At 47.4% G+C, this 10,379-nt stretch overlaps 1 non-coding gene across 1 annotated transcript; it reads left to right on the top strand.

The window, feature by feature from the left end:
* Positions 1-608: 608 nt before the first annotated feature.
* Positions 609-858, top strand: LOC121277537. Its single transcript, XR_005942908.1, has one exon. It is a non-coding gene; the product is annotated as a small nucleolar RNA SNORA53 (small nucleolar RNA).
* The last annotated feature ends 9,521 nt before the right edge of the window (positions 859-10,379 follow it).

A 10,379-nucleotide genomic window follows, 5' to 3' on the forward strand; every position in this document is an offset into this window, starting at 1 on the left:
CCCCCCCCCCCACCCCATGGCCATTAGCCCTAGCTGTGCCAATTCAGCCAGGCAGTCCAGAGCTGCTGCAATAGCAGGTAGAGCAGATGGCATGGGTGTCTACCACATTGGAGCATTCTGCTCTCTGGCATTCAGTTGGTTATGGGTTCAAGTCCCACTCCAGAGAGTTGGGATGTGGGCTTATAGTCCCATCACAGTCCTGAGAGAGTGCTGCCCTGTCTGTGGTGCCAGTGTTCAGGTGAGATGTTAATCTGAGACCACATCTACCCTCTCAGATGGATGTTAAAGATCCAACATTGCTGTCTATGGGAGCTTTCTGTGTGCAAATTAGCTGGCTGGCACATTCTCCACATGATAGCAGTGACCACCCCTCAAAAAGTGATGAGGTACATTGGGATGTCCTGAAATCATTTCATTCTTGAAATTCACTTTGGTAAAGAGCTAAACACCTTTACTGCTGTTTGTTTCACCACACCTTATCACTCTGATCAGCAAATACAAAATGTTTAAAGCTTCTTATAGATGTTAGCAATTGCACCTAAATTATTTGAGTTGGTAAATTTGAATGCTAGTAGTTGGATACTTGTTTGGGCAGTTTTTAAAGAAAACACATGCTCCTTAGATCCACCTTTGGGATGTATCTGTTCTGCTTTGCTGGTAGATATCTGCACCCTGGTGTTGAGTTCTCCAGTGGGCTGGCAGGTGACATTCATCAACTTGTGGTTGTACAGTCAAAGGTGCTTGAGTCATTGGCATGTTAAAGTAATATACCTGCACGGTAGCCCCTCAGTTCTGATGTGAACGACCTGTTACTCCAGGCTGTTGCTACCATCAGGACTTTGCTGCTATGTGGACAGGTTTATCAAAATCCATCTGGTTTAAATATTGCATTGAAGTCCTGGAGAAATGCTTATTCATTATTTTTTCTTTCTTAACTGATGTAAGTAGATGAAGGGAACCCTCTCCCCAACTCTTTCCCCACTTCCCCCACCCACAACTTCCTCACTGCTGCCATTGAGTTTAGTTGGATCAGTGGCAGATACTGAAAAGGACCTGTGGGTTTTCAAGGCCTGTCCCAGAGCTACCCTATACAAATACATTGAGTCAGTGAAGGTTTTAGTCAGGGATCAGTTCATTGCTGAAAAGCCGCAGTATTAACAACAAATTCATTTCCATATTGTAGGACCTATCTGTTTTTCCACTGGAAGTTTAATTGAAGTTACCAAAGTTGTGGGGGATACCAGTGGACCCGGTGCCAGACTTGTTTCACCCCCGCTTGCACTGTCTGGCCAACTGGATGGCGCATTTCACGCTGGGCGGGCTGTAATTGACCACCCAATTTTAAATCCCGTTGAGAACACAATCTCGTCCAGGAGCAGATTCTACATCCGCTTCCGGGCCCGTCAACTTCACGTGCACACCAAGCGTGAAAATCAAGCCATGAAGACTACAGTGTGGGTCTAACCCAAAGCCAGCAGACCTCAGAAGACCACACTACCAGCTGTTTTTCTTTTCAGAATTTCTCAAAGAATTATGTTCTGTGGGTGCTTTTCCAAGAATTTTACAACTGGTCCTGGAAACCCAGCTTAATTGGCCTCCTTTTATTTTTCCCCTTTCTTCTTTCTCAGTTGGCCCATTGTTCTATAATGGAGCCCCACAGGAGCCATGGCAACATTATGGAGTACCATTAAAGCAAGAGAGGCTGACCTTGTGTGACTTTTGGTGGATAGAATAATTCAGATTTATAAGAAAGGAAGGGCAAATAGATTTCAGCAAATACACCCTTTCAGCATCTGCTCAGATTAACATGAATATTGCTTTCTCGGGACACAACGGTAGAACTCTAATGGTATATTTTCTCTTACCTATTGTATGAAGCTAGTAGCCTTGCCACATTGGTAAAGGAGATCATTCTGGCAGTGGGAACACACATCAGCAACATTCTAAGCTCCAAATACTTATGTAAATTAAAGTCCTGGACTTCCATTTCAACCACCCCCGTGCTTCACTCGCTGCCTGCTGACCTGGTGTTCAATTACTCGTAAAATGTCCCAACCTTACAACCATTAACAACTGTAATAATCCTAGCTTAACTATTTTTAACTTTCAGAAAGTAATAAACCTGCAGATTCTGTTTGAAATGACAAGGCCTGATCTCATTAAAAGAGTAGCTGTTCAGCACAAAAACATGTCACGTATCCACTTCAAGTTGACTCTCCCTATCGATGTGGTAGTATTTGCACATCCAGAGGACCCATGGGGAAAGTATGTATTGTCTTAAGTATTAAATTATTTCTGAATTAATTTGTAATGTTAACAATGCAATAATGTAGCCTGTGATCAACAATGCTTTGCTGGTTAAACAAATCTTAACATGGTGCCTCCATGATATCTTCAACTAAATCTTTTCAAGTCTGCTGACCCAATTTGTTTGGTATTATTCTGAGACGCTTGTTGGAAATTTTGTGCCGATGGACTGTCTTGTCTGGAGGTACAAGATCTCCATTTATTTCACTGCTTTGGCATTAACCTTTTAAGAAGAGTTTTTCACCTGCATTATTGCTGTTGACTAGCTCCATAAAACAATGGGCAGAATCTTGCCCTTGGATGGCGTGCGGACCCCACCGGCTTGGCGGCGGGCGGGCAGCCAACCCCCGCCACTGAAACAGGGCCCGCCGCCATTTTAAGTGGGCTGGCCAATTAAGGCCCGCCCAGCAGCATCCCTGATGGGAAGCACTATGCACTTCCTGTGGATGGGGGGAGGGATTCCCCATCTGTCAAAGTGCGCTCTTTCGCACATGTGTGCAAAAGAGCACACTGCTCCCTGAGGCAAAGTCCTGTCTCAGGGAGATTAGTGACAGTGTCAACAACATTAAAAATAGAAACATTAAAAAATTATTAACACGTCCCCCTCACGTGACAATGTCACATGAGATGGGACATGTTAATAAAGACCACATAAACTTTATTAATTTTTTACAATATGAGCATGAAACTTCATCCCACCAGTGGTACTCCACTGGACACTGGCTGCCAGTCACTAAAGCAAATGCCCAAATGTACTATTTCACACTTTTCGGCATAAAACTTCATGTGCTGTATGTCTGGCCATTCCAGACATGGTCAGCCTGTCTCTGTATTTTTGATGCATACTTTTATCCTCCTCACAGTTCACAATATGTCCAGCTTTTTGTGCCATCAGCAAATTTGGAAATTGTGCTCTGCACAACCAAGTCCAGGGCATTAACATGTTAAGAAGTGCTGTGGTGCTAGCACCGACCCATGGGGCACACCACTGTATACCTTCCTACAGTTTTAAAAACAACCATTATCAACAATTGAAAAAAGACTCATGACCTAAAATGTTTCTCTCTCCACAGATGCTGTCAAATCTGCACAGCATTTCCATAATTTTCTGTTTTTATTCCATTATCCATTGCTCTCTGTTTACAGTCACTCAGCCAACTTCATATCCTTGCTGCCGCTCTCCTATTTATTCCATGGGCTTCAATTTTGTTGGCAAATCTATTATGTGGCATTTTATCAAACACCTTTTGAAGGCCATATACACCACATGAACCATATTACTCTCTTCACCTATCACCCATAAAAAATCTCAATCAAGTTAGTTAAACATGATTTGCCTTTAACAGATGGTTTTCCCCAATTAATCTGCCCTTGTCCGAATAACTGTTAATTTTGGCCTAGATTATCACCTGTAAAAGCTTTCCCATCACTGAGGTTAAACTGACTGGCCTGTCATTGCTGGGTTTATCCTTATATCTTTTTTGAACAATGATGTAATATTTGCAATTCCAGTCCCTTGGCACTACCCCATAACTAATGCTGATCGGAAAATTATGGCCAGTGTCTCTGCAGTTTCTTCCCTTACTTCCCTCAGCATCCTCAGATACATTCCAACTGGTCTGGTGACTTATCAGCTTTAAGTACATCCAACATTTCTAATAGCTCTTCGTTATCAATTTTTATCCCAATAAGTGTCCCAACCACCTCTTTCACTATCGTTTTGGCAGCACCTTCTTCCTTGGTACAAACAGATACAAAGTACTCATTGAGTACCTTAGCCACAGCTTCTGCCTCCAAGTGTAAATGCCCTTTGTTGTCCCTAAACAGCCCTAGCCTTTAACTCTTTATAGGCTCTCAGAAGAATTTGGATTCCCTTTTATGTTACCTACCAATGTCTGTTCAAATCCCATCTTTGCCTCTCTGTTTTCCAGGTGAGGTGTCAGGTGAGCCACCTGCCCTTGCCCCAACTGAGGCCCTTAAGGGGTGAATTAATGGCCACATAAGGGCCTCCTTCTCTAAAAACCAGCAGCCTTATTGTGGGCAGAGGCCCCTCCTGTTCAAGCTCCATATGCCCAACGAAGGCTCCCTTCACATAAGACCCCAGTCTGAGTGTTCCCCTTAACCTGCCCTCCCAAACTCAGTCTTCTACCCCTTGTCAGGGTTTGCCAGACTGGCCTCAGCAAAACTCCTGAGTTACCTTCTCTTCCAGCCTCATGGCGTCTTTGGAGACTGCCTACAGTCCCAACAGTGGCCACTGCTCCAGGTGGCACTCCTGGGACTAGAGAGCTTTTACCCACTTGATTGGTCACCGGTTCTTGGTGGTGTGACATCCTCCGCAATAAGGACGCAATTCCTACCTATTAAATTAGCTTGGCCTTCCCAAGTCAATGGAGACGGGATCACCCCAACCTCTATGCTGGGGGTCAGGGTCACTGCCTTAATGTAAAATTCAGCACATAGAGTCATAGGCCCAGATTTTCGGTACATGTACGCAGAGTCAGGAAATTTTCTATCTTGCCACACCCACTTTGGGAAAAAGTACTCTGAATAATGGGATCTTAATTTTGGTGTGGGGGGAGGCTGTGAGTAAATGCTAAAGTCGAACCCACCACCCCCAGAAACATTTCAGAGGCAGCCATAGGATTGCCGAGTGCCAAAGTGGGTTGGTTAAGAGGCCTGCCTCGGTGCTCTGGGATTTCGTGCCAGTGTGTGGTTGAACCTTCTAGCCCTTACCCCTCATTCTTCCACTCCCTGCCCCCATCCACACCTAATGACCCTTCATATCGTCCAAGCCAATCTATTCCACTCTACTCACCCCCCATGCAACTTCTTAGCCTCCACGCCAACCTATGTCCCCTTATAGCTGCTATGCCAATTTGGTGCCAGCTCATGTCAATACAATGCACCTCACCTACCACCCTTTGCCCTTACGTCCTCGAACTCACCCAGTATCCACCATAGGCAGACCTCAGGAGCCATACTGAGATGAAATAAAATAAAGTATCTTTTACAGACTTCACTAGGGTCAGAATTTTATCTTCAGCGTGCAGGCGCATGTCCGACATGCCCGAACATAATATGATGCGCGATGACCACATGAGTGGGCATGCACCCCAACGTCATTGTGCACTCACACGATATTTGTTCGGCGGGCACATGCCGGAGTTGGTTGCGTGCCTGCCGATAATTGAAAGGCCTATTAAGGCCATTAAGAAGGTAATTAACATGAAATTTAGACTGCCCGTCCAACTAATGGTTGGCGGGCAGGCGAAAAGGCCAAGCAGCCTTTACATTTTTTAAGAAACCTCTCCACGAGCAGGATGAAGCTTCCTAAAGCTAATACAAGTTACGTAAGAACTTTACTTTGAATTTAAAAACATGTTCCAACTCACGTGACACAGTCACATTATTAATTTTTTTAAAAAGCGCTTCAATCTGACTGAGGCAGCTCTGTGCCTCAGGGAGATTGAAGCGATCTTTTGCGCACATGTACGAACTGCGCACCAAGCCCGCTCTCCCTCCACCCCCCAACCTGCACAGGCAGTGCTCAACGCTGCTGCTCATTATCCATGCAGGGCGGGCCTTAATTGACCCACCCGCTCCTGCCAAGCCCGCCCAACGAGGGAAAAATTCTGGCCTATATAAAAAACACCCTCATTGATAAAAGCCCATAAAATACAATTAAATCCACTGAAGTACTTAATCCCTCATAAAAACAAACATTTGTGTTCATAGGCCTACCTCTTAGAGCTGTCAACCAAACTGTGAAGTTACAGCACCCCACTGTGATAATGATAGGTTGTGGAAGCAGTCAATTATAGCCCTTAGAGTTATGTTAACAAACAGCTTTGAAACTTCAAGCATCATTTTTCTCACAACTCATTTGACAATTCCACAGACCTTATCCGTCTTTTATGAACATTCTGCGTATTCGTAAAAATCGTAAGTCACTTACTGCAGGACATGAACCTCACTCCAGTGAAAATTGGATCTGTTTGAACTCATCATTGAGCACAAATGGTGCTCTTGTTTCCCCAATGTGTGAGTCATGTCCTGCCCCCTTTCCCCTACTGGCTGAAATAGGATCTGTTGGAAATGGGGGTGGGATTTCCAAATCAGGAGTACTGGTGCCATTTTGCATAAGGTGTTCAGTCTCCACAAAAATCCAGCTCATAGAATCATTATGAAACAAAAGTGGGCTATTCAGCCAGTCAAGTTTGTGATGGCTCCAATCCATAGGCGCTCTTTCTATGTTATTAGTATCGATATATACCATAACTCACTTTCTCCTACAGGATATTCTGCATCCTTTCCGAGGTGTCTTTTAACCTGGCACCAAAGAGGCAAGGCATCATACGAGATTCACAACGACAGTTGTAGAAACAATGCAATCTTCTATAGGAGCTGCATTTCTACTGTGCTATTCCTGCCTGTGCAGTCCCTTACCCATTGGTGCCACTGGTCTAGACTGTATTCCTTCATTGTGTTGACACTCCTAGCAGACTCCAAAGCTGTGTACCGATTTGAGAGTAACACTTATCTCACAGACTCGTATCTCTGCCTCTTCATTCACCTCCTATCCTGCGTGTGGGCTGGCCACCTCCTAGAACAATAGATCCAGAAAAGTCTAATCCTCCCTGATGCTTTGCAGTGACTCCAGCTGCCCCTCAAGCTTGGAAATCCTGAGATCAACCTCAGGATGGAGATACTTCCTACACAGGTGGTTCCCCCAAGTCACACCAAATGTCTTGAAGTTCCCACTTGGCTCAGGAATTGCACCAGTGGTTTCATGTGAAAATAATGAAACCAAACCGCTATGATTTCTTAACTGTAACCAAATAGACTTAGATTCAGTCCTTCACCCCTCAAGGCATTGGGCGGAATCATCCCAGATTTGCATGATGTGCGGTAGCGGGCAGCCGTGATGATGGGTTTTCAAGCCGTATTGCCCAAACCCACCTCGTTATTTATGCATTCCCGGCAAACACACCGTTTCCATGGCAGGTGGGCTCTCATTCACCCGCCAACTATCACCCTGTCGCTGTATCAGGCCAGCTACCATGTTTAAAGTCCAGTCAACAGCACAACGCTCATTGCTTCCAGCTCACCACTGCTGCACAGAAGACATGCCAGCAAAGGAAAAAAGACCACAACCCCCAATTCAATGACAGGTCCCTCGAGCAACAGCTAGATGCCGTGGAGGCCCATGGGGATGTCCTGTACCCCAGCTCTGGCCACAGGATGGGCAACAATGTGACCAATCCAACTTGGGAGGCAGTGGCAGCGGTGGTCAGTGCCAACACCTTCAGAAGAGGACAGCCATCCAGTGCCGCTAGAGGATGAATGATCTCCTCCGTTCCACCAGTGTAAGTCACTCTACTCATCATTCTCAACTCACACACTCACAAACCCATCACACACACACAAGGCCCTCACTCACTGCCAGTTCAAGGGACAACACCATTCACTCTCTCACATTCACCGTCATTGTCCTTAGCACATTCGTGGGACCTCTCAATCCCCACACAGGCCAAATAATACTTGTCATCTGGGCTGGCAGGCATCCTGCTTACACATTCTCCATGTCTATCTGTGCAGGACCAGCTGGCACGCAAAAAGAGGGAGAAGTCGCAGACCAGTGGCACAATGCCCGAAATCAAGGTCCTCACGGAGTTTGAAAACAGAGCCATCCAGCTGGCCAGCCATGATCTGTACGGGTCCTGTGCTGACGGTGAGGTCGGTGCTGCTCTACCATACAAGGATCCAGCAGTGCAACATTCATCAGACAACCATGCCATGAGCGACGTGTCCTGTTTCACAGGCCACTGTCAAACTAATTATCTCCCCTTGCGTTCTCATGCACAACTGTCAAACAGCCGACAGAGTCCATGACCCAGGGCCTTCAGGCAAGCCCCAAAGAAACCTCCGGAGAGGAAACTGGAGGCACCCTCCCTGAAGTCCCGTCACAGCGCGCTCACCCACACCCTCCATAGCGCAGAGACGCACACCTTAGCAGGACCTAGCTTTAGAGTAGCCCTGGGATCACAATCTGGTGAGCACATCGCACAGCAGGCAGCAGCAGGGACTTCACAGGTGTCCAGCACTCGGAGGACTGCTGGAGGCCAGAATATTGCTGAGCCCAAGTCAGATGATGAGCCTCTGGAGTCAGTCATATCACAGTTGCTAGAGCTGCAAAGGCAAGCTCGGGAACATCGGGAAGGCATGTCCGTTGCACTCCTCAGATTGCAAGGCACGATGGAGGAGTCCGTCCACCTTCAGGCTGTGGTGATAGCGCAGGCATGCCAATGCACTGAGGTCAACACTGGTAGGATGGCAGCCGCCATGGAGACCTTGGTCCAGGACTTAATTCCTGCACTGCTGTGCGGGCTCAGCTCCATCACTGATGCCATAGTTGCCCTCCAACAGTGTGTACGAGAGAGGGGTGCCAGGCAGCTCGATCTCACTCCAGCTATCCCTGCTTCTCAAGGAGTCAGCCTGGGGCCCGCAGGCATCCATAGGGAAGAGGATCAGCAGGTGCACACTCCAGGCCCATCTATCCAGGTGAGTGTCTGGCCAATCTGCCTCTCCTCTTCCAGCTCCAGCTGGAGCAGCTCCAGCTTCACAGCTTGAGAAGGGTGCCACTGCCACACAGCATGACCCTAAAAGAAGGCCAAGGCCCTCAATGTCTTGGCCCTCCAGAGGACGTCTGCCAAAGTGATTACAGATAGGGCATCGCAGTCAGCAGACTGCCTCCACTCCACTGTGGATGTCCGGGGAGCAACAAGACATAGCGGCAGAGTTAGGAAAGTTAAGGAGAATTACTTGCACAACCTGGGCATGGGTATCAATCACTTGTACATACTGTTCACTATTGTCAATAAACTCTCAAGAATACCTCCCCACCTATAGCTCCTGGTTCTGATGAGCAGTGTTCTTGTCACTCAGATGTGAAAGCTTTTTGCACAAAATAAAGGCAAGTGTCTCAGCCCATGGCTTCTTCCTTGTGCTCTATGCAGCCTTCAGTCCAAAGCGATGGTCCGGCCTCAAACTCCCTGGACACATTACTGATGCCTGCACCTCGATGGTGCTGGTCATTGTTGCCAGAATGCCATGGGCAGGTGTCGCAGAGTTGTCTCATACTGTCGATGTGCTCTCAGCTCCCATCTCTTCAGCATCTGTGACCAGTGATGCTGTGTTCCAGCTCCTGGAGAGCTCGGGTGGTGAAGGCAGACAAAGCATCAGAACTTCTAAAGTTTCATGGCTGCGTCTCTATGATATGACCCTGATCACGGAGCGCAAGCAAGCTGCCCTCAGCCAGACAGAAGTCAGACATTCTCAGGAGAGGCTATGTGAAGATTTATTGAGCTTCCTCACTGCATGTCGTCATCATCCTGAGCGACTATTAGGGCTTCCACTGCATTTCCAAGACAGGAGCATTCTCACAGAGGGTATTCGCCCTGCCATAAGCCAGACTGGAGTCATATGTTCCCAAATGCAATGTGAGGATCTATCGGTCACCTCACTGTGTGTCTTCATCATCATGCACAAATCAAGCAGCTATGAGGGTCTCCCAAGCGCGCCTGCCTCATCCAGCCAGTGCAAGGGCCTCATTTCTGTCATCATCGCCTCCAAGGACCTCCTCTGCCTCATCCCTCTCAGCATCCTCCTCTTTGGAGGAGACATGCAGCTCCTCTATCTCTTCCTTAGCCAGCTCATCTCCCCATTGCAGCGCCAAGTTGTAAAGGGCGCAGCAGACGATGATGCGTGACATCCTCTGCAGACTGTATCCAGGGCTCCACCAGACCAGTCCAGGCACTGGAACCTCATCTTCAGCATCCCGATGATCTGCTCCACCAAGTTGCATACTGCAGCATGAGCCTCATTATAGTGTCACTCTGCTGCAGTCTGAGGCCACTGCACGGGTGTCATCAGCCACGGCCTCTGCGGGTAGCCCTTGTCTCCGAGGAGCCAACCCTGCAGCTTCTGTGGACCCTGGAAGACTCCAAGGATCTGTAACCGACTGAGGATGTAGGCGTCGTGTGCATTCCCTGGAAACAATGCGCACACCTGCA

Source organism: Carcharodon carcharias, chromosome 4, assembly GCF_017639515.1.
Source record: "Carcharodon carcharias isolate sCarCar2 chromosome 4, sCarCar2.pri, whole genome shotgun sequence".
In the NCBI taxonomy this organism is placed as follows: domain Eukaryota; kingdom Metazoa; phylum Chordata; class Chondrichthyes; order Lamniformes; family Lamnidae; genus Carcharodon; species Carcharodon carcharias.